Genomic DNA, 21,000 nt, shown 5'->3' with positions numbered 1-21,000 from the left:
CCTGCACCCATGTGGGAGACCTGGAGGAAGCTCCTGGCTCCTGCCATCGGATTGGCACAGCTCTGGCTGTCACAGCCAAATGGGGAGTGAACCATCGGATGGAAGATCTCTCTCTCTCTCTCTCTCTCTCTCTCTCTCTGTGTGTGTGTGTGTGTGTGTGTAACTCCTTTGACATAAATAAATCTTTTTAAAAAACGAAACTATGGAGCCTGTCCCTCACTCGCTGCCGATGGCCTGCCTCGCCGCGTGCACTCTGCGCCACCTCCCCACAGAAATGCTTCGATTACCCACAGTCCTTCGCCAGATGAGGCCAGTGTCCAGGGCACTGGCTCCTCATCTCACTCGGGCTTACGCCAAAGACATAAAATTTGGTGCAGATGCCCGAGCCTTAATGCTTCAAGGTGTAGACCTTTTAGCAGATGCTGTAGCCGTGACTATGGGGCCAAAGGGGAGAACAGTAATTATTGAACAGAGTTGGGGTAGCCCTAAAGTAACAAAAGATGGTGTGACTGTTGCAAAGTCAATTGAATTAAAGGATAAATATAAGAATATTGGGAGAGCGGCAAGATGGCGGAATAGGAAGGGAGCACACTGATACTCCGGGAAGAGATAGTTTAATAAAAGTGGATATACTGTAGGGTCAAGGAAGAGTAGGGGAAGAAACAGCAGAGGAAACTCTTCCAGAACTAGTGATTCACAGTGGACCTGCGTGGAGAGCATGGGAGCCCGAGTTCGGGACACCAGCGGCAGAATCAACACACCAGCGCTGGAACGCAAGGTGAGCCAAACCTCAATAGCCTGAGACACCAGCGGAAAGTGGAAAGAGGAGACTAGAGGGAACGAGGCTTGAAATTCCGTGGGGAAAAGTTCACCAGGCTAACTAGAAAAGAGAGGAAAAAATAAATGACCGATACAGACACGAGTTTCTCTCTCTCCGCTCACCTCTCAAAGGCGAGCAAGACAAAGAGCAGGCACCATTTTGGACATAATTCATAAGCAGGGCAACCTCAGGTCTGCACCGGCCCTGAGCCTAGCAGAAAAACCTGACCCTGGGGGGGTGAAATAACAGGAGATTAGGACCTAATGAATGTGTGGAGACTGTGAAGAAGGAGACAGTGGGGGAGAGAACTCACAGAATTCACGTGAGTGCTCTCCAGAGACGCTACAGTTCGGTAGCCTTGGCAACCCAGTGGGAGACTGCAGGAGAATTCGAGCCCACACTGAGGGCAGCACAGATTCCCTGTGTGGTCTCTGGCTCCTGTGGGTATATCATTTGCCTGCTAACTACCTCCAATTACGTTCAGCTGTGCGGAATTACTTCCCTTTTGAATCAAAAAAAAAAAAAAGAAACGAAACAAAAAGAAAGAAAGAGAGATTTACCACGACTAACCTGGGAGTGTCACCTTTGACACACCCTCAACCCTGAGGAACCAAACAGAGCTCTCAGCCACACCCATCTCAAGCCTCTAAGGGTCCACTTAATCTAGAGTCATAGTATAAAAAGAAAAAACACCACAGTGAAGAAATCAAAGAATATCTCCAATATGCCAAACAAATGCAAAAACCTAGGTAACAAGAACAAGGAAGACATTATGATGCCCCCAAATGAAAAAGACACCCCAATTCAAGATTATGAAGATGATGAGATAGAAGAAATGCAAGAAGCGGATCTCAAAAAATTGATAAGAACATTAAAAAGTTCTCAAAAACAAATTCTTGAACTACAGAAATCCTTACGGGACAGGCTAGAAAATCTCAATCATGAAAATGAAATACTAAGGAGGAATCAAAATGAAATGAAACAACTAGTGGAACAAGAAACTGTGATAGTGACAAGAAATCATAATGAAATGAAGAATTCAACAGATCAAATGTCAAACACATTAGAGAGCCTTAAAAACAGAATGGGTGAAGCAGAAGAGAGAATATCAGACTTAGAAGACAGAGCACAGGAAAGTATACAGTCAAACCGAAGAAAAGAAGAGGAAATTAGAGATCTAAAAAATAATGTCGGGAATCTACAGGATACTATTTAAAAAACCCAACATTCGGGTTCTAGGAGTTCCTGAAGGCATGGAGAGGGAGAAAGGATTAGAAGGCCTTTTTAGAGAGGTACTTGCAGAGAACTTCCCGGGTCTGGAGAAGGACAGAGACATCCTAGTACAGGAAGCTCATAGAACCCCTAGTAAACATGACCAAAAGAGATCCTCACCACGACATGTTGTAATCAAACTCACCACAGTGAAACATAAAGAAAAGATTCTAAAAGGTGCAAGAGAGAAACATCAGATTACTCTCAGAGGATCTCCAATTAGACTCACAGCAGACTTCTCATCAGAAACCCTACAAGCTAGAAGGGAACGGCGAGACAGCCCAGGTACTGAGAGAGAAAAACCGCCAGCCCAGAATATTATATCCTGCAAAGCTCTCATTTGTGAATGAAGGTGAAATAAAGACCTTTCACAGCAAACAGAAACTGAAAGAATTTGTTGCCACTCATCCTGCCCTGCAAAAGATGCTTAAAGATGTGCTACACACAGAAATACAGAAACATGGTCATCAATATGAAAGAAGGTAAAGGAAGGAAACCTCACAGCAAAAGATCACAGGAAGCTCAATTTCTCTTTGACATAGAATTAAACTCTGATGCTCTGTTAAAGCAATGTGTTAAAATAATCTATTATGTTCTCTTGATGTCTGTTAAATTCTAATTGTTCAAAAACAGCTGAATTTTTATTAAGAGCTATGGGTTATTTAAATATGTGCTTATTTTCAAAGATTTGAATAATCATCGTGTAACAATGATCAAATTTGGTCTATGTTATGTCATGATTTTAAGGAATCTTATTTCAACCAGATATTTTGGATTTTGAGCCTTCTTGGCATTCTTGACAGGCATTCAAAAAATCAAAGATTCAAACAATCTGGTCTCTAAAATTTCCAGTAAATCTTGGACTTTGGTTTTTCCGGTTTGGGCCCAACTGAAAAAATCGAAGGACCTATGTCTCTCATCTTATAGAGACACTAACTAATCAGGCTATTTGGATTATATTAGAAGTACTGTCAAGATGTGACATGGTACTAAATTTTAAGTTTCTATAATGGAAAATGCTATTAATACAAATGTTTGAGAATTAAAAAGTCTAATGATCTTGTGTTACTCGACATGATAGTTATCTTAATGAGAAAGCCCCAGAGGCCTAAAGGGTTAAATACTTGTAAAATCCTACAGGTGCTTTCAAAAATACTGTGAAGTAAGCAAGTGCCTCTTGTTGGTTGATGAGTTTATAATTTTAAACATGGCAACTTAAAGTCTTTTGTCATCCACAGTTATATATGATGTGCTGCTCATAAAACTAAAGCGTTGTTGGTTCTGTGTTTAGCTGTCCTCCTATAGGTTCCTATGGACTTTTTCCAGCCACTTCTATTGTATTCAGTACTTTGGGATGGCTCTGTAAACAGATGAAGCCAATAATGTATTAACAGTACCAACTGAGAGGTGGTTAACTGAGGTTACTAAAAACAAAAAGCAATTCAAATCAATTGGCAATCTACAAAAAGAGTTAAAGATTTTAAAAGCTATTATTAAAATTGCTATATTGGTCTATTATGTTATATGTGTGTACATATTGTATGTCCACATGGGAAAATTTTATTAAGAATTTTATTTTAATTGGCTTATAGATAAGATTGTCCATAAATTTAAGCTGCTAAAATTAATCAAAGATACATTTTAATTCGTGTGACCTGAATCTCTGCATCATATGTTTTATACTTGTTGGTAGAAAGAAACTAAAAACATTTTATATGTTTATGCTTAAGTTTACTGGCTAAACAAACTACACCATGTTAGATATTTAAGAGGTGTTTCCAAATACATGATTCTTAAAATTTATAGAAGGCATTGGACCTTCTGGTAAATGTTTTCTTAAGTTGTTATCTAATGGTTGAAACTGTTTGCTAAGTATTCATGTGATATTGCTACTGTCAGCAAGCGATCTAGGACTTGCTCCCTCATTTTTCTATTCTAAGCCCAACTTGTTCTTTCATTTCTCTATTCTCTTCAAGGTAGGAAACTAATTCTATTATGAAGGAATCTGTAGGACGCACAATTTAATCTTTAGACCTTATAAAAGAGATGTTACATCTTTCTGTAATAGCATAGCCAAAATAAGAGCTTAAACAATAATCTCATAGCTAGATTTACTTTGCCATCAGCTAAGTAAACAGTAAGCAGAAAAAACCTCCCTTTCAGACCAAAGGGAAAGAAAGTTTTTAAGTGAGAATATAATTTTCCTCATGGGCATTGTCTACCTAGAAAAACTACTACAGAACATGCCTGTGACTATAGACTTGTAGTTCAGGCCACCGAAGATTAGAGATGGGAAACGGGCACTCCCTTGACTTGCATCCTCTGGTCTGCTTTAACACAAACCAGGAGGAAAAGAAAGCTAGGCATCAGAAGCAATGGGTGGCAGGCCTATTAATGGCTGATCTGTACAGTGATCTGCCCTCAAGGAGACCCAACAGGCCAGTCCACTGCAGTGGCTTTCCATGTGGTAAGCTTGGGCTTCAGCAGAAGTCATCTTGTGAAGAGCCCTGGAAGCTCTGCCAAGAGTTGGATCACTTGAAATGGACCTGCCCTGGAGTCGAAGGATGCCCAGGTCAGAGCCACAGATCTTATTGGCTCTAAGCTGAAAAGCCCTTCACTCAGCCCAGCTTCCAAAGTGACCACTGCAGCTGAGGGTATGATCAAGTAGGGTCAGCAACATTGCAGGCAGAACTGTAAATTTCTTATTAGAGATGCCCCTTGCCTTTACCTGGCCAGCTCTCCTCCCAGGCCAGCCAAGTAATGAAAGTCAACAGAATGCCTTCCCCTAGGAGGTTCACACCTCCCTTAGGATATACCCCATGTGAAGAGATAGATAGGTCTGGGCCTCTTAACTTATGCTTACAAGGCCTAAAGCCCACCAGATTATTATGAAGCCCCTTCTGTCAGGTTCTATTTGCCTCTCAATCAGAAAACTTAATTGTAGCTTAGACAGCACCTTTCTTAGCTCCTCTAGTAATGACTCTGTCCTTTGTTTTAGACCCTGTCTAGCCCACTTGGGCCTCATTCCTTTGTAATCATAACCTCTACTCTACCTCCAATGGCTCTACTCCAAGCCTGTGTGTACTGATGGTCCTCTTACCCACTTAACGCTGTATAATTGTTCAGGCCTGGTTAATGCCACTCTTAGGATCATTGGTTACTATCCTCACCCTGTCTTTTATGACCTTGTCTAAATATGATCAGAGTCGGCAAACTTGGAAGGCTTCCATAGCCTTGGCAACTCGTGAGGAGAGCCTAGGGTGGTTACTGGTGCCATAAACTAGAGTGTCAATTTGTTGGGTCAACAACAGGAATCACTGTGCACTTGCTCCTCATGTAGGATCTCTGTCCTTAATGTGCTGTAGATTGTGATTTAATGCTATAACTAGTACTCAAACAGTATGTTTCACTTTGTGTTTCTATGTGGGTGCAAATTGTTGAAATCTTTACTTAATATATACTAAATTGATCTTCTGTATATAAAGAGAATTGAAAATGAATCTTGATGTGAATGGAAGGGGAGAGAGAGCGGGAGAGGGGAGGGTTGTGGGTGGGAGGGAAGTTATGGGGGGGAAGCCATTGTAATCCATAAGCTATACATTGGAAATTTATATTCATTAAATAAAAGTTAAAAAAAGAAAAAAAAAACTAACATTATTATTAAATAAAGAGCTACCCTATTCCTAACCATATATATATATATATATATATATGAATATTGGAGCTAAAATTGTTCAAAAGGTTGCCAATAACACAAATGAAGAGGCTGGGGATGGCACCACCACAGCTACTGTACTGGCCCGCTCTATTGCCAAGGAAGGCTTTGAGAAGATTAGCAAAGGTGCTAATCCAGTGGAAATCAGAAGAGGTGTGATGTTAGCTGTTGATGCTGTAATTGCTGAGCTTAAGAAGCAGTCAAAACCTGTGACAACCCTTGAAGAAATTGCTCAGGTTGCTACAATTTCTGCAAATGGAGATAAAGAAATTGGCAACATCATTTCTGATGCAATGAAGAAGGTTGGAAGGAAAGGTGTCATCACTGTAAAGGATGGGAAAACACTGAATGATGAATTAGAAATTATTGAAGGCATGAAGTTTGATCGAGGCTATATTTCTCCATACTTTATTAATACATCAAAGGTCAGAAATGTGAATTCCAAGATGTCTATGTTCTGCTGAGTGAAAAGAAAATATCTAGTGTCCAATCCATCGTACCTGGTCTTGAAATTGCCAATGCTCACCGTAAGCCCCTGGTCATAATTGCTGAAGATGTTGATGGAGAAGCTCTGAGTACACTCGTTTTGAATAGGCTAAAAGTTGGTGTTCAGGTTGTGGCAGTCAAAGCCCCAGGTTTTGGTGACAATAGAAAGAACCAGCTTAAAGATATGGCTATTGCTACTGGCAGTATTTGGAGAAGAGAGATTGACCCTAAATCTTGAAGATGTTCAATCTCATGACTTAGGAAAAGTTGGAGAAGTCATTGTGACCAAAGATGATGCTATGCTTTTGAAAGGAAAAGGTGACAAGGCTCAAATTGAAAAACGTATTCAAGAAATCATTGAGCAGTTAGACATCACAACTAGTGAATATGAAAAAAAAAAACTGAACGAACATCTTGCAAAGCTTTCAGATGGAGTAGCTGTGCTGAAGGTTGGTGGGACAAGTGATGCTGAAGTAAATGAAAAGAAGGACAGAGTTACAGATGCCCTAAATACTACAAGAGCTGCTATTGAAGAAGGCATTGTTCTGGGAAGAGGTTGTGCCTTGCTTCGGTGCATTCCAGCCTTGGACTCACTAACTCCAGCTAATGAAGATCAAAAAATTGGTATAGAAATTATTAAAAGAACACTGAAAATTCCAGCAATGACTATTGCTAAGAATGCAGGTGTTGAAGGATCCTTGATTGTTGAGATAATTCTGCAAAGCTCCTCAGAAACTGGTTATGATGCTATGCTTGGAGATTTTGTGAATATGGTAGAAAAAGGAATCATTGATCCAACAAAGGTTGTGAGAACTGCTTTATTGGATGCTGCTGGAGTGGCCTCTCTGTTAACTACAGCAGAAGTTGTAGTCACAGAAATTCCTAAAGAAGAGAAGGACCCTGGAATGGGCACGATGGGCGGAATGGGAGGTGGTATGGGAGGTGGTATGTTCTAATTCTTAGAATAATGCTTTACCATTACTAATGAACTGTGACAGGAAGCTCAAGGCAGTGTTCCTCATCAAGAACTTCAGAGAAGTCAGTTGAAGAAAATGGAGAAAAGGCTTGCTGAAGAAAATCACTATAAGCATCAGTTACTGGTTTCAGTTGACAATACATATGGTTTACTGCTGTCATTGTCCATGCCTACAGATAATTTATTTTGTACTTTTGAATAAATAAAAAAGACATTTGTACATTCCTGATACTGGGTGCAAGAGCCATGTACCAGTGTACTGCTTTCAACTTAAATCACTGAGGCATTTTTACTATTCTGTTAAAAATCAGGATTTTAGTGCTCGCCATCACCAGATGAGAAGAAGCAGCCTTTCTGTGGAGAATAATTGTGTACAAAGTAGAGAAATACCCAATGATGTGACACCTTTGTGTAATAAAAATGTGTTTAAAGTTTAAAAAAAAATGAAACTATGCTATATATACACTAGGGAGTACTACTCAGCTGTAAAAAAAAAATGAAATCCTATCTTTTGCAAAAAGATAGTCACAACTGTAAACCATCATACTTAGTGAAATAAGCCAACCCAAAAAGACAGATATCATATGTTTTCCCTGATCTGAAGTAACTAATAGAGTACTTGAAATATAATGTATTGGATTGAAATAGACATTTTGAGAATCAATGATTGTTTATAGCCCTTGTCTCTTTTGTTGAGGAACCGTGTTTTGTTTTGTTTTGTTTTCTCTTCATATTATTTGTTGAACTCTTTTACTTAGGGTAGGGTTAACTATATGATCATTAAGTATAATGAAAATAGATCATTGTAAAAATTAAGAGTGGGAATCCTAGTGGGAGCAGGAGGAAGGGTTAGAGCTTGGGTGTGAGGAAAGGTAGAGGGGAAAGTGTCACTATATTCCTAAAACAGTATAAAGGAAATATATGAAACTTGTATAACCTAAATAAAATACATATATATATATATATATATATATAAAATAAAATCACCGAGGCCAGCGCTGTGGTACAGTGGGTTAAAGTCGTCACAGTGTGCAGTACTGGCATCCCATATGAGCGCCAGTTCTAGTCCTGGCTGCTCCTCTTCCCATGCAGCTCTTTGCTTTGGCCTGGGAAAGCAGTAGAAGATGGCCCAAGTCTTTGGGCTCCTGCGCCCGCGTGGGAGACCCAGAAGAAGCTCCTGGCTCCTGGCTCTGGATCAGCTCAGCTCTGGCCGTTATGGTCATTTGTGGAGTGAACCAGTTCTCTCTCTCTCTCTCTCTTTCTCTCTCTGTAACTCTGTCTTTCAAATAAATAAAATAAATCTTAAAAATAAAATCATCATTAATGCTTGATATTAGTGAATAGTGAACCACTGCTCTTAGAGGAAATGAAATGTTACATTGCAGTGAGCCTCTTGTCAACAACTTGATCAACTGATCAATATATATAACCTAGTTCTTTGTGTGTTTCTGTTTGAAGACACTTTACTTAACATATGTTAGTGATTGCTTAATGTCAAATTCCTGGCCAAAAACGCTGTAACTTTTGCCTGAAGGAAGCACAACTAGCACGTGGATTTTCTCTGGAAGGCACATCACAGCCTTCTTGGGCTTAAGGGCACTAGTCAGCACTTCAGTCTTACACTTTGGGTTTTTTTCTTTAATTTATTTGACAGGTAGAGTTACAGACAGTGAGAAAGAGAGAGACAGAGAGAAAGGTCTTCCTTCCATTGGTTCACTCCCCAAATGGCCACCACGGCCAGTGCTGTGCCCATCTGAAGCCAGGGGCCAGGTGCTTCTTCCTGGTCTCCCATGTGGGTGCAGGGGCCCAAGCCTTTGGATCATCCTCCACTGCCTTCCCGGGCCACAGCAGAGAGCTGGACTGGAAGCGGAGCAGCCGGGACTAGAACCCGGTGCCCAAATGTGATGCCGGCGCCACAGGTGGAGGATTAACCAAGTGAGCCACGGCACTGGCCCCATATTTTGGAGCCACTTTAAACAGAAAAGTCACCCATAAAAATGTGAAAAATATGGCACTAAACAGACCATGAAAAGGATACTTGTTTATAGTCTGGGAGCTAAAACAAGAAAGCAGATTGTTGCTTTGTCTCACCCTAGCAGAGAATGTGTGGCTGGGATGGCTAAATTTTATTTTATCACCACGAATATGTCTGTGAATGACCGAGAAACACCCTTGAGTTTTGATTTGAGGATTACTGATAAATTTTAGTGGGGGAGGAATTTTATAAATACAACCGGCAAGGAAGATCAATTGTGTGTGTGTGTATCATATTGTTCATCCTTTCTGCCTTACCCACTGTTCAAATGCTGAATAAACAAACTGATGGAGCAAGGCAAAAAGCCTTAGATCCATATTGACCCCTCACCTACATACCAGCAAGCAGCCCCCATTTCTCTGTCGGGCTAATACAGCCTCACCCTGCCTTGACCACCCCGCCCTGCCTGGACTGCTGGACACATCACTATCTGGAGTCTAGCGTCAGCCTGAGCTCTCCCCACTCCTCCCAAGCTCTCTCCCCTCAGCTCAGCAGCTCAGTCTGAGTCCAGCCTCAGCCCCAGCCCAAACGCCTCCCAGCTCACACTGTGATCTCGCAGGACCTTTAGATGTAGCCCAAGCTCTCCCTCTATCTTGGCGGCCCAGCTTTAGCTCAGACCCCCAAGTCCCTCCGCGCCACTTTGTACTGTGTAAACCACTAGTCTGTAAGGGAGGGGGCTCGCTCTCTCTGCTGCTTCACTGGCAACTCTCTGCCGTGTGTTCACCTGGGAGGGAGCCCCTCCCAGGCTTTATTCTTCTGAATAAACCTGGTCTGGCTGTGACTTCATCCTCTGCCTCTTCTTTCCTGACACAAATACTCCCCGAGAACCACACGCAACGCTGTTTTCACTTCTAAGAGTAGGTGCTGGAGTTCCCTGCATTCCAGATCCTGGCAGTACAACTGTATACACGAGTCCTGTGCCCTTCTTTTGCTTATTCTGGAGAGTGCCTATATTTTGTGATGGCACAGCAGTGTGCACACTCTCATACGAGTAAGGCCTTATAGATACCTTTCATATATGTTGGTGTGTTCTCACGATGCTTAATGACTGCAATTGTTTATTCAGGGGTTTGAATACATCTTCTTTTTTTTATTAGGCAGGCAGAGTTAGACAGTGAGAGAGAGAGAGAGAGAGAGAGAGAGAGAGAGAGAGAAAGGTCTTCCTTCTGTTGGTTCACCCCCCAAACGGTCGCCACGGCTGGTGCTGCGCCGATCCAAAGCCAGGAGCCAGGTGCTTCCTCCTGGTCTCCCATGTGGGTGCAGGGCCCAAGCACTTGGGCCATCCTCCACTGCCTTCCTGGGCCACAGCAGAGAACTGGAATGGAAGAGGAGCAACCGGGACTAGAACTCGGCTCCCACATGGGATGCCAGCGCCGTAGGCAGAGGATTAAACAAGTAAGCCACAGCTCTGACCCCTACATCTTATTCTTTATAAAAGATATCTTCCAGCCGGCGCCGCAGCTTAATAGGCTAATCCTCTGCCTGTGGCGCCGGCACCCTGGGTTCTAGTCCCAGTTGGGGCACCGGATTCTGTTCTGGTTGCTCCTCTTCCAGCCCAGCTCTCTGCTCTGGCCCGGGAGGGCAGTGGAGGATGGCCTAAGTGCTTGGGCCCTGCACCTGCATGGGAGACCAGGAGAAGCACCTGGCTCCTGGCTTCAGATCAGCATGGTGCGCTGGCCGCAGCGAGCACGCCACAGCGGCCATTGGGGGGTGAACCAACGGAAGGAAGACCTTTCTCTCTGTCTCTCTCTCACTGTCCATTCTGCCTGTCAAAAAAAAAAAGATATCTTCCAAAAGTTCATGGGAATTGTATATTATGAAAACACTACACATGGATTACAAAACTTATTGCACCAAAATAAAACTCTTTTTAAAATGATTAAAACAAAACAAAACTATTCCATTTTCCATGAACTCTTGGAAGTCCCTTTGCATACAGTGTTCTCTATCTCATTTAGAGATAACTTGTCTCCCTCAGATAAAGGGATACCTCCTTGTTCATTTAGTGCAAGCTTCAGAAATGTTCAGATACTCTGCTGGATTGTTTCATTGCCAACGTTTTGTGCCAGGTACTAAGTTTTCTAGAATCTCCTTTTCTTTTTTTTATTTAGTAAATATAAATTTCCAAAGTACAGTTTATGGATTACAATGGCTTCCCCCCCCCATAATTTCCCTCCCACTCGCACTCCTCCCATCTCCCGCTCCCTCTCCCATTCCATTCACATCAAGTAGAATCTCCTTTTCTGTAAGGCTCTGAGATAGAGTAGGCCAAATGGAGAGCTAATACAAAATTGGGAGGTGGAAGGGCAAGATCACTCACTACACTGGGAAAGTCACGAGTGGTTAGAGGTGGTGAGATCTGCATATACTGTGGACCAACAGCAACCCCACCCTCATCACAAGATGGTTCTCTGCGAACTCACAGAGGCAGCTGGCCACAAAGAGCCAACAACTTACCAGCTCCCTTTCATGGTCCAACTGCAATCACCGGACCTGCAGAGCCCAAGGGTTCCCTCTGAAGCTCTGATTCATTCACCAGTCAGAGGCTGGTTAGGGAACTTCCCCTGACCCCTCATCTCCCACCTTCCATTATTTCCCCAACTTCTCCTCCATTGATAAGATCTAATTCTTGAGGCCAAAATCGTAGCACAGTGGGATAAGCCTATGCCCGCAGTACTGGCATCCCATATGGGCACTGGTTCATGTCCCAGCTGCTCCTCTTCCAATCCAGCTCTCTGCTTATGGACTGGGAAAGCCGTAGAAGATGGCCCAAGTGCTTGGGCCCCTGCACCCAAATAGGGGGACCTGGAGGTACATCATGGCTCCTGGCTTCGGATCAGCCTAACTCCAGCCATTGCAGCGAATTTGGGGAGTGAACCAGTGGATAGAAGGCCTTTCTCACTGTCTCTCCCTCCCTCTGTCTGTAACTCTACCTCTCAAATAAATAAATAAAAATCTTTTAAAAATCTAATTGTTATAATAAATTTCTTCTTTGATAATACTCACAGTGGTTCTGGTTCCAAGACTCATACAACTGTCAGTTTCTGATTTCTCTGTTCAGTGGCAGGCCTTACAAGATGTGTACCAGAAGTGCCTGTGGACAAATTAAGGTATAGAGCTGGAACAAGGATCCCTGCTGCTTGTTAGTGGTGCGAGGAAAACAACACGGCTTCTAATGAATCGCCCTGAAGCTGGCCCGGTGCCTCCAGGCTGTGATTCCTCCTGGACATGCTGTGCGTACTTGTGTTCCTCACACTTGCATGGCTGCTTACAACCCGCCGGATGCTTTCATGTGTATAATCTAGAAGCCACCAACATAGGAAGGACATGGAATTGGTGTGTCTCATGTACAGGTGAAGAAACTAGAAAAGGTCATGAGGCTCGTCAATGTCAGACTTGAAGACTCAAACTCAAGCTTTCTGGAAGCTTTTTTCCATCTCAATTAGGAGACGCGAACATAAAATGTAACGCAAAATGAATGTAAAATCCTTAAGCAGGCACCTGTTGTTAATGGTTAATACCTTTAGAGCAACACATTTTCCCTAAGACAGCTTCTTCCTTGGTGATATAATTTATGACATACCATTAGCCATGCCCATTAGAAAGAAAAATTACAGACACTTTCAGAAGGGCAGGTGGAACAAAATCGGGCCTTGGAGAAATTACAGGGCCAGAAGAGATCTAAATAATCATCTAACAGAGCAGATTCCTCTTAAAAATAAGGAGAGTCTAGTATGAGACCTCCACATTCCTCATAGTGTGGACCCATATTAACAACATTAAGACCACCTGGGAATCCTTTAGAAATACAGAGTCTCTCTTTTTTTTAAAAGATTGATTTTATTTATTTGAAATTCAGAGTTACGGAGAGAGAGGTCTTCCATCCTCTGGTTCACTCCCCAGATGGCTGTCACAGCCGGAGCTGTGCCAATCCAAAGCCAGAAGCTTCTTCCAGGTCTCCCACGTGGGCACAGGGGCCGAAGCACCTGGGCCATCCTCCACTACTTTCCCAGGCCACAGCAGAGAGCTGGATCGGAAGAGGAGCAGCCGGGACTAGAACCGGCACCCACATGGGATGCTGGCACTTCAGGTCAGGGCTTTAACCTGCTGTGCGCCACAGTGCCGGCCCCCTAGAAATACAGTCTCAGGCCTGTCCCAGAGCTAATGAATCAGAATCTCCAAGGTCTCATAATCAACATAACAAATCCAGCTCTTCTAAGTTCAGTGATGTTTTAACTATACAAAACAGCTACTAAATACCAACAATCCCTCTCACTATCCATTCACCATTTAACCAGGCAGGCCATAATTGAAAATATTTACAATGTATTATACCAATACTACAACAAACAAGGCGTCCATAATATTATTTTCTAGAATTTTTCCCCCAAAATTCTTTTAGATTTTGGTCTTGAAATAAACTATAAGGAAATCTCTCCTGCTGTGTCAACTCATATTCTAGTGCTTCTTTTCTACTGATTTGTTGTCAACACATTTTTTTTGGCACTAAATAGTTATATTTTGGTTTCTACCTTGAGAAATCAAAATAAGAACAATTATGATGTCAAAAAATGTTAAAGTTTCTGAGCCCAAATCCCAAGCTGATCTATATCTTTAGGAAGCCTGCACTCCAAATACCTAAGTGCTGCTCCTGTTCGTAACTAACTCAATATTCTTCAAACTGATCCTGTACAAATCTCTGTCTCAGAACTTTGGATATTTCCGTAAGGTTCTTTGAGTACTATTTTACTATTGCACACCATGTCTATTCAGGTTTCTATTCTAGAGAAGGCTCACCTGCTGGTATGTAAAAAGGAGAAGAGGATGTTGTATCAGGGGCCCTGGATTAGCCTTTATTTTGAAATCTGAGGATTGTTCTGTTGACAATTGCTGTGAAAACACCTGTTGGAGTGAGGTTCTGTCAGCCTAGAGCAGCCCTGTCAGAACAAAGGACATGGGCGAGAATTCTGCCACGTTCCTCACAGGACACTGTCTTTGGAGATCCTTTTCTGGAGAAAAACACTTCACAAATGGAAAGCATGAGAATCCACAGAACACGTGGCCAAGTAATAGCTGAAAGAAAAATCCAGGGGCCAGTGCTGTGGCACAGCGAGTTAAAGCCCTGGCATGAAGCGCCGGCACCCCATGTGGGTGCCAGTTCTAGTCCCGGCAGCTCCACTTCCAATCCAGCTCTCTGCTATGGCCTGGGAAAGCAGTGGAAGATGACCCAAGTCCTTGGGCCCCTGCACCCACATGGGAGACCTGGCAGAGGCTTCTGGCTCCAGATCGGCACAGCTCCAGTCATTGCAGCCAGTTGGGGTGTGAACCAGCGGATGAAAGACCTCTTTCTCTCTCTCTCTGGCTCTACCTCTCTCTCTGTAATTCTGTCTTTCAAATAAATAAAATAAATCTTAAAAAAAAAAAGAAATATCCAAGACATTGAAGACCATCTCAGTACATTTTTTTTTTTTAAGGTTTATTCACTTGAAAGTCAGAGTTACACAGAGGAGAGGCAGAGAGAGAGAGAGAGAGAGAGAGTCTTCCATCTGCTGTTTCACTCCCCAATTGGCTGCAACAGCCGCAGCTGTCTGCTCTTATTCTATTTCACTCAGCATGATGTTTTCCAGATTCCTTGGAGTAAAATTTTTTAAAGATTTATTTATCTATTTGAAAGTCAGAGTTACACAGAGAGAGGAGAAGCAGAGAGAGAAAGAGAGAGGTCTTCCATCCACTGGTTCACTCCCCAATTGGCTGCAATGGCCAGAGCTGCACTGATCCGAAGCCAGGAGTCAGGTCTCCCACATGGGTACAGGGGCCCAAGGACTTGGGCCATCCTCCACTGCTTTCCCAGGCCATAGCAGTGAACTGGATTGGAAGTGGAGCAGCCAGGTCGCTTCAGGCCAGGGCATTAACCCACTGTGCCACAGTGCCAGCCCCTTGAGTAAAATTTAAGACATGTTATGCTAGTTGAGTCCAGATAAAGGAGAAGATTAGAAAGGAAAGAGTAACTATGGTCTCATTGTCAGCTGGAGGGGATAAAAACAATACCAACAAGTGGTTGCTGAGCTGTGTTCCTACTACCTTTTTTTTTTTTTTTTTTTTTGACAGGCAGAGTGGACAGTGAGAGAGAGAGAGACAGAGAGAAAGGTCTTTCTTTTTGCTGTTGGTTCACCCTCCAACGGCCGCTGCGGCCGGCGCATCATGCTGATCTGAAGCCAGGAGCCAGGTGCTTCCTCCTGGTCTCCCATGGGGTGCAGGGCCCAAGCACTTGGGCCATCCTCCACTGCCTTCCCGGGCCATAGCAGAGAGCTGGCCTGGAAGAGGGGCAAGCGGGATAGAATCCGGCGCCCCGACCGGGACTAGAACCCAGTGTGCCGGCGCTGCAAGGTGGAGGATTAGCCTGTTAAGCCACAGCGCCCCTACTGCCTTTCAATAATGTACCATTAGGTGCTTCTCATGTGTAAAAAAAAATGTAACTGGTTTCCAAAACTGAAGATAATTGATACCACTGAGTGGGAGATCAGTGTGTTCCCAGTAGCAAATGACATAGAATTTGATCAAACATCAAAACAAGTCTTAGGGACCAGGGCTGTGGTGCAGCAGGTTAAAGTTTTCGCCTGCAGCACCACCATCCCATATGCACACCGGTTCAAGTCTCGACTGCTCCACTTCTGATCCACCTCCCTGCTAATGAACCTGTAAAAGCAGCAGAAAATGGCATAAGCCCTTGGGCCCCTGCACTCATGTGGGAGACCTGGAAGAAGCTTCAGATTAGCTCAGCTCCAGCCACTGCAGCCATTTGGGGGATGAACCAGCAGATGGAAGACCTCTCTCTCTGTCACTCTTTCTCTACCACTACCTCTCTCTGTAACTCTTTCAAATAAATCAATGTTAGAAAAAAAAAAGTCTTATTACCAAGTCCCTGTCCTCTGTACTTAAAAAATGAAAAAACATATCCAGATAGATATTTATTACTAGCTACTTCACTTAGAGTTGGTATTTCATAGCATTATTTCTTGAAAAAGGCAGAATGAACAGTTCTGGGTAAGGTTAGTAACAAGGCACTTCTTCATGGCATTCAAAATTATTAACTAAGCTAGCATGTAAAGTAGATATAAATCTTTAACTCCAATCCTTCTTTAGTTCCAAGGGGCTAGCTTAATGGTTAGGAGTAGACAGTGTGACAGAGAGATCTGAGCATTGGTCTATTGCTGACCCTTAAGGAGTACCCTAGGATTTTCAGAGCTATGTAGACTGATGTCAGATACACACCTTTTGCCACCAGTTGTGCAGAAATATACTGAAATTTGTTTCATGGTTTGCTTGATCTTATTTATTTATTTATCTGAGAGGTAGAGTTACAGACATAGAGAGAAACAGACAGAAAGGTCTTCCAACTGCTGGTTCACTCTCCAAATGGCTTCAATGGTTGGACCTGGGCTGATCGGAAGCCAGGAACCAGGAGCTTCTTCAGGGTCTCCCACATGGGTGCAGGGGCCCAAGGATTTGGGCCATCTTCCACTACTTTGCCAGGCTATAGCAGAGAGCTGGATGGGAAGAGGAACTGCCAGGACAAAAACCAGCATCCATATGGGATGCTGGCACTGCAGGTGGAGGTTTAGCCCACTATCCCACCGCACCAGCCCTGAATCTTAGTATGTTTTCTAAAAATTGTTGAGAAAATCTCCCCCATGAGCTTCTTTTATCGGAAACTTAGCCAATGTTCAAGTCAAACGTGTCATGTGTAACATATGGAAGACTCAATCTTATTAACATCAATTCACTCACAAAAGTAATTTGTAAGTTAAATATAAAATTAATCAAAATCAGTAATCTCTTTTCTAGAAACTGATAAGCTGATTTGAAACTGTATAAGGAGGGGCTGGTGCTGTGGTACAGCGGGTTAAAGCCTTGGCCTGAAGCGCCAGCATCCCACATGGGTGCTGGTTCTAGCCCCGGCTGCTCCTCTTCCAATCCAGCTCCTGCCATGGCCTGGGAAAGCAGTAGAAGATGGCCCAAGTCCTTGGGCCCCTGTACCTGCGTGGGAGACCCAGAGGAAGCTCCTGGGTCCTCGCTTTGGATCAGCACAGCTCCAGCCATTGAGGCCATCTGGGGAGTGAACCAGCAGATGAAAGACCTCTCTCTCTGTCTCTCCCTCTCTCTGTAACTCTGCCTTTCAAATAAATAAAATAAATCTTTAAAAAAATTGTATAAGGAAATATATATATATAATGTATAAGATCTACAATAGACAAATAATTTTGAAAAAGAACAAAATTGGAGGACCCATACAACCCAATTTTAAGACTTACCATACAGTAGTCAAAGCAGTGCAATATTTACATAAGGACAGAAACATGGATTGATGCAACAAGATGGAGAATCCAGAAAATGACCCACATCTATATGTCAATTGATGATCAACATAGGTGGCAAGGCAGTTCAAGGAGGAAGGAGAGTCCTAGCAACAAATGGTGCTAGAACATCCAGGTATCTATTCAACTGAGAATCATAAACTTTGACTCTTATTTCACTTCATACATAAAAATTAACTTGAAAAGAGTTATAAATCTCAATGTAAAAGGTAAAACCTTAAAACTTCTAGAAGAAAATGCTTGCAGCTCAAGGTAGGCAAAGGTCTCCTTGGATGCAAAAAGCACAAACCGTAATGATAAAAAATGGGGGCAACCTAAGACAGGGAACCCCTGTTAAAACAAAAAGGGGGAGTTGTGGGGGAAGCTGGATCCAGAGAGGCCTAGAGGAAACTTCATGAGCCTGCCTGGAATTTGAAAACCTCTTTAAGTTTCAAATCCCTGGTGGTAAACACTCCAGCCCCAGGGCTCTTCTGCCTAATGATCATTAAGGTGTAAAATAGGAGTTGCTAAGACCCTTTTGCATCACAACACCCCACCCCTTGCCAGCATCAGCTCATCCTCTCTGTACCATCCACTCTGTACCTCAGCTATATATACACCTCCCTTTTACAATAAAGTGAGACCCTGCTTTAAAAAAAAAAAATTGATAAACTACACTTCATTGAAATTTAAAGGTTTTGCTCTCTAAAATACTCATTAGAAAAGTAAAATGGCAAAGGCAAGACATATGAAAGAACATTTTGTAGTACATATGTATTATTTAGGACTTGTATCAAGCTTATAAATAGCAACTGAAAGGATCTTTTGGGAAAATCTGAATAGGGAATATATACTAGCTCATATCAGTGTTTCTCAACTATTTTTAAGTATTACCTTCCATGCAATATTTTAGACATTGTTTTCCTAATTGCTTTACTATACTAAAGAAGTTTTAATTTCATAGTTGTACTATATATGTTTATGCACTATGTGTATATCAGTGCTTTAAATGTAAAAATAGTAAGTTTTTTTTTTTACATTCACCTACAAGAAAAAATTTTCACCTATTAGGAATGCATGGATTATATATATTTTTGTTAATTTTGCTAAAAGTGATCATGGTATTGTGGCAATATAACAAAGTTGTATAATAAAGTAAATGCTAGGGCCGGCGACGTGGCTCACTTGGTTAATCCTCTGCCTACAGTGCCGGCATCCCATATGGGTGCCAGTTAGAGTCCGGGTTTCTCTTCTTCCAGTCTAGCTCTCTGCTGTGGCCCGGGAGGGCAGTGGCGGATGGCTCAAGTCCTTAGGCCCCTGCACCCACATGGGAGACCCGGAGGAAGCTCCTGGCTCTTGGCTTCGATTCAGCTCAGCTCCAGCAATTACAGCCATTTGTGGAGTGAACCAGTGGATGGAAGACCTTTCTTTCTCTCTCTCTCTCTCTCTCTCTCTCTGCCTCTCTGTAACTCTTTCAAATAAAGTAAATAAATCTTTAAAAAAAAAAGAAAATATTTCTATCACTATAAAGAATAATACTTCTTAAACATTGTTCTGAGGGTCCTCAGCCAGTGCAGAAAAATGGGGTAAAATGTTAAAGGATCTAAGGATTGATTCTAAAAATCATTATTATTCACAAGAATATCTAAAATAATTCACAGGGGTTGGCATTGTGTTGCAGTGGGTTTAACTACCACTTGCAATGTCAGCATCCTATACAAGTGCCAGTTCGAGTTCTGACAGTTCTACTTCTGATCCAGCTCCCTGCTAATGAAGGTGGGAAAGAAGCAGAAGATAGCTGGAGTACTTGGGTCCCTGTCACCCACAGGTGAAACCTGGATGGAGTTCTAGGCTCCTAACTTCAGCCGAGCCTAGCCCTGATTATTGCAGTAGGAAGTGAACCAGTGGATAGAAGATCTCTCTGTCTCTCCCTCTCTCTCTGTAACTCTGCCTTACAAATAAATAAATAAATCTTCAATCTGGGTCTCCCATGTGGGTGCAAGGGCCCAAGGACTTGGGCCATCTTCCTCTGCTTTCCCAGGCCATAGCAGAGAACTGGATCAGAAGTGGAGCAGCCGGGACTTGAACTGGTGCCTATATGGGATGCCTACACTGCAGTCAGCAGCTTTACCCGCTATGCCACTGCACCAGCCACAAATAAATAAATCTTTTAAAAAATAATCCACGGATTATAATACGAATTAATGGTCACTTTATTGACTCTCCACTTTAGAAAATTATTGAGCCTTATCTAGTTAAAACGAACAAGCAGGTATTGTGCCACTGCTAATTTATTCTATTTCTAGAAATACGTCTTAGAAAATTCTTTTTTAAAAAGATTCATTTATTTATTTGAAAGGAAGAGCTACAGAGAGACAGAGGCAGAGAGAGAGAGAGAGAGAGAGAGGTCTTCCATCTACTGGTTCACTCCCAAAATTGCCTCAATGGCTGGATCTGAGCCAATCCAAAGCCAGGAGCCAGGAGTTTCACACTAGTCTCCCATGTGGGTGCAGGGGCCCAAAGATTTGGGCCATCTTTCACCACTTTCCTAGGCACATTAGCAGTGAGCTGGATCAGAAGTGGAGCAGCCAGGACTTCAACTGCCGCCCATATGGAATGCCGGCACTGCAGGAAGCGGCTTTACCCACTAGGCCACAGCACTGCCCCCCCCCCTAGAAAATTCTTGTACAACTGCACTAGAAGACATTCATGATCATATAAATAGAGCTGTATTTTTGTTCATAATTCATAGAGGAATAAAGGAATCAATCTGAACATCCGTCAATGGCAGATTGGCTACAAAAATCATGGTGTATACATATATCCAATAGAACATTATTCACCAGTGAAATGAATGCTCTGTCTCCCGCCTGCAAACTCTACAATACCTTGGCAGTACTTGTGACAGGTCACAGAGAGGATCAAGATAGGGGAAATTGATGAACAAAACCAGAGACCTTGGACAACCTCAGGAAGCTTATTCTGATGGCAACTTCACAGAGGCCTACTACACGTTTTTATTTCCCTGGTCCTTCAGTGTCTCACTTCTCTAGAGTTTCAATATATCACCATAAAATTACTCCAAAAGAAGAAGTTTTCACATTCAATTCTGTATCAAATGCATAGAGTGTGGATTCAGATTAAATCTCTTCTTAGTGCCCCAAGTCTTTCGATCAAAACATAAGTGGGTTTTTTTCTTCTTTCATTGTGATAGATAATAGCAAATGTCTTATCCTAGAATTGTAGCCAATTTTTCAAAAATAAGTTTGCCTTCCATTCAGACTAAATAAAAGCTCACTGTTTCAATCTCTATGAACACTGGTTCAGATGGGGGTCACAAGC

The 21,000-nt window shown here is 42.6% G+C and overlaps 1 pseudogene; it reads left to right on the top strand.

The window, feature by feature from the left end:
* Positions 1-221: 221 nt before the first annotated feature.
* Positions 222-7,549, top strand: LOC133752978 (60 kDa heat shock protein, mitochondrial-like; annotated as a pseudogene).
* The last annotated feature ends 13,451 nt before the right edge of the window (positions 7,550-21,000 follow it).

This window comes from Lepus europaeus, chromosome X (genome assembly GCF_033115175.1).
Source record: "Lepus europaeus isolate LE1 chromosome X, mLepTim1.pri, whole genome shotgun sequence".
Taxonomy (NCBI): Eukaryota; Metazoa; Chordata; class Mammalia; order Lagomorpha; family Leporidae; genus Lepus; species Lepus europaeus.
The sequence above is the reverse complement of the archived record's forward strand: the minus strand, read 5'-3'. Positions and strand labels throughout refer to the sequence as shown.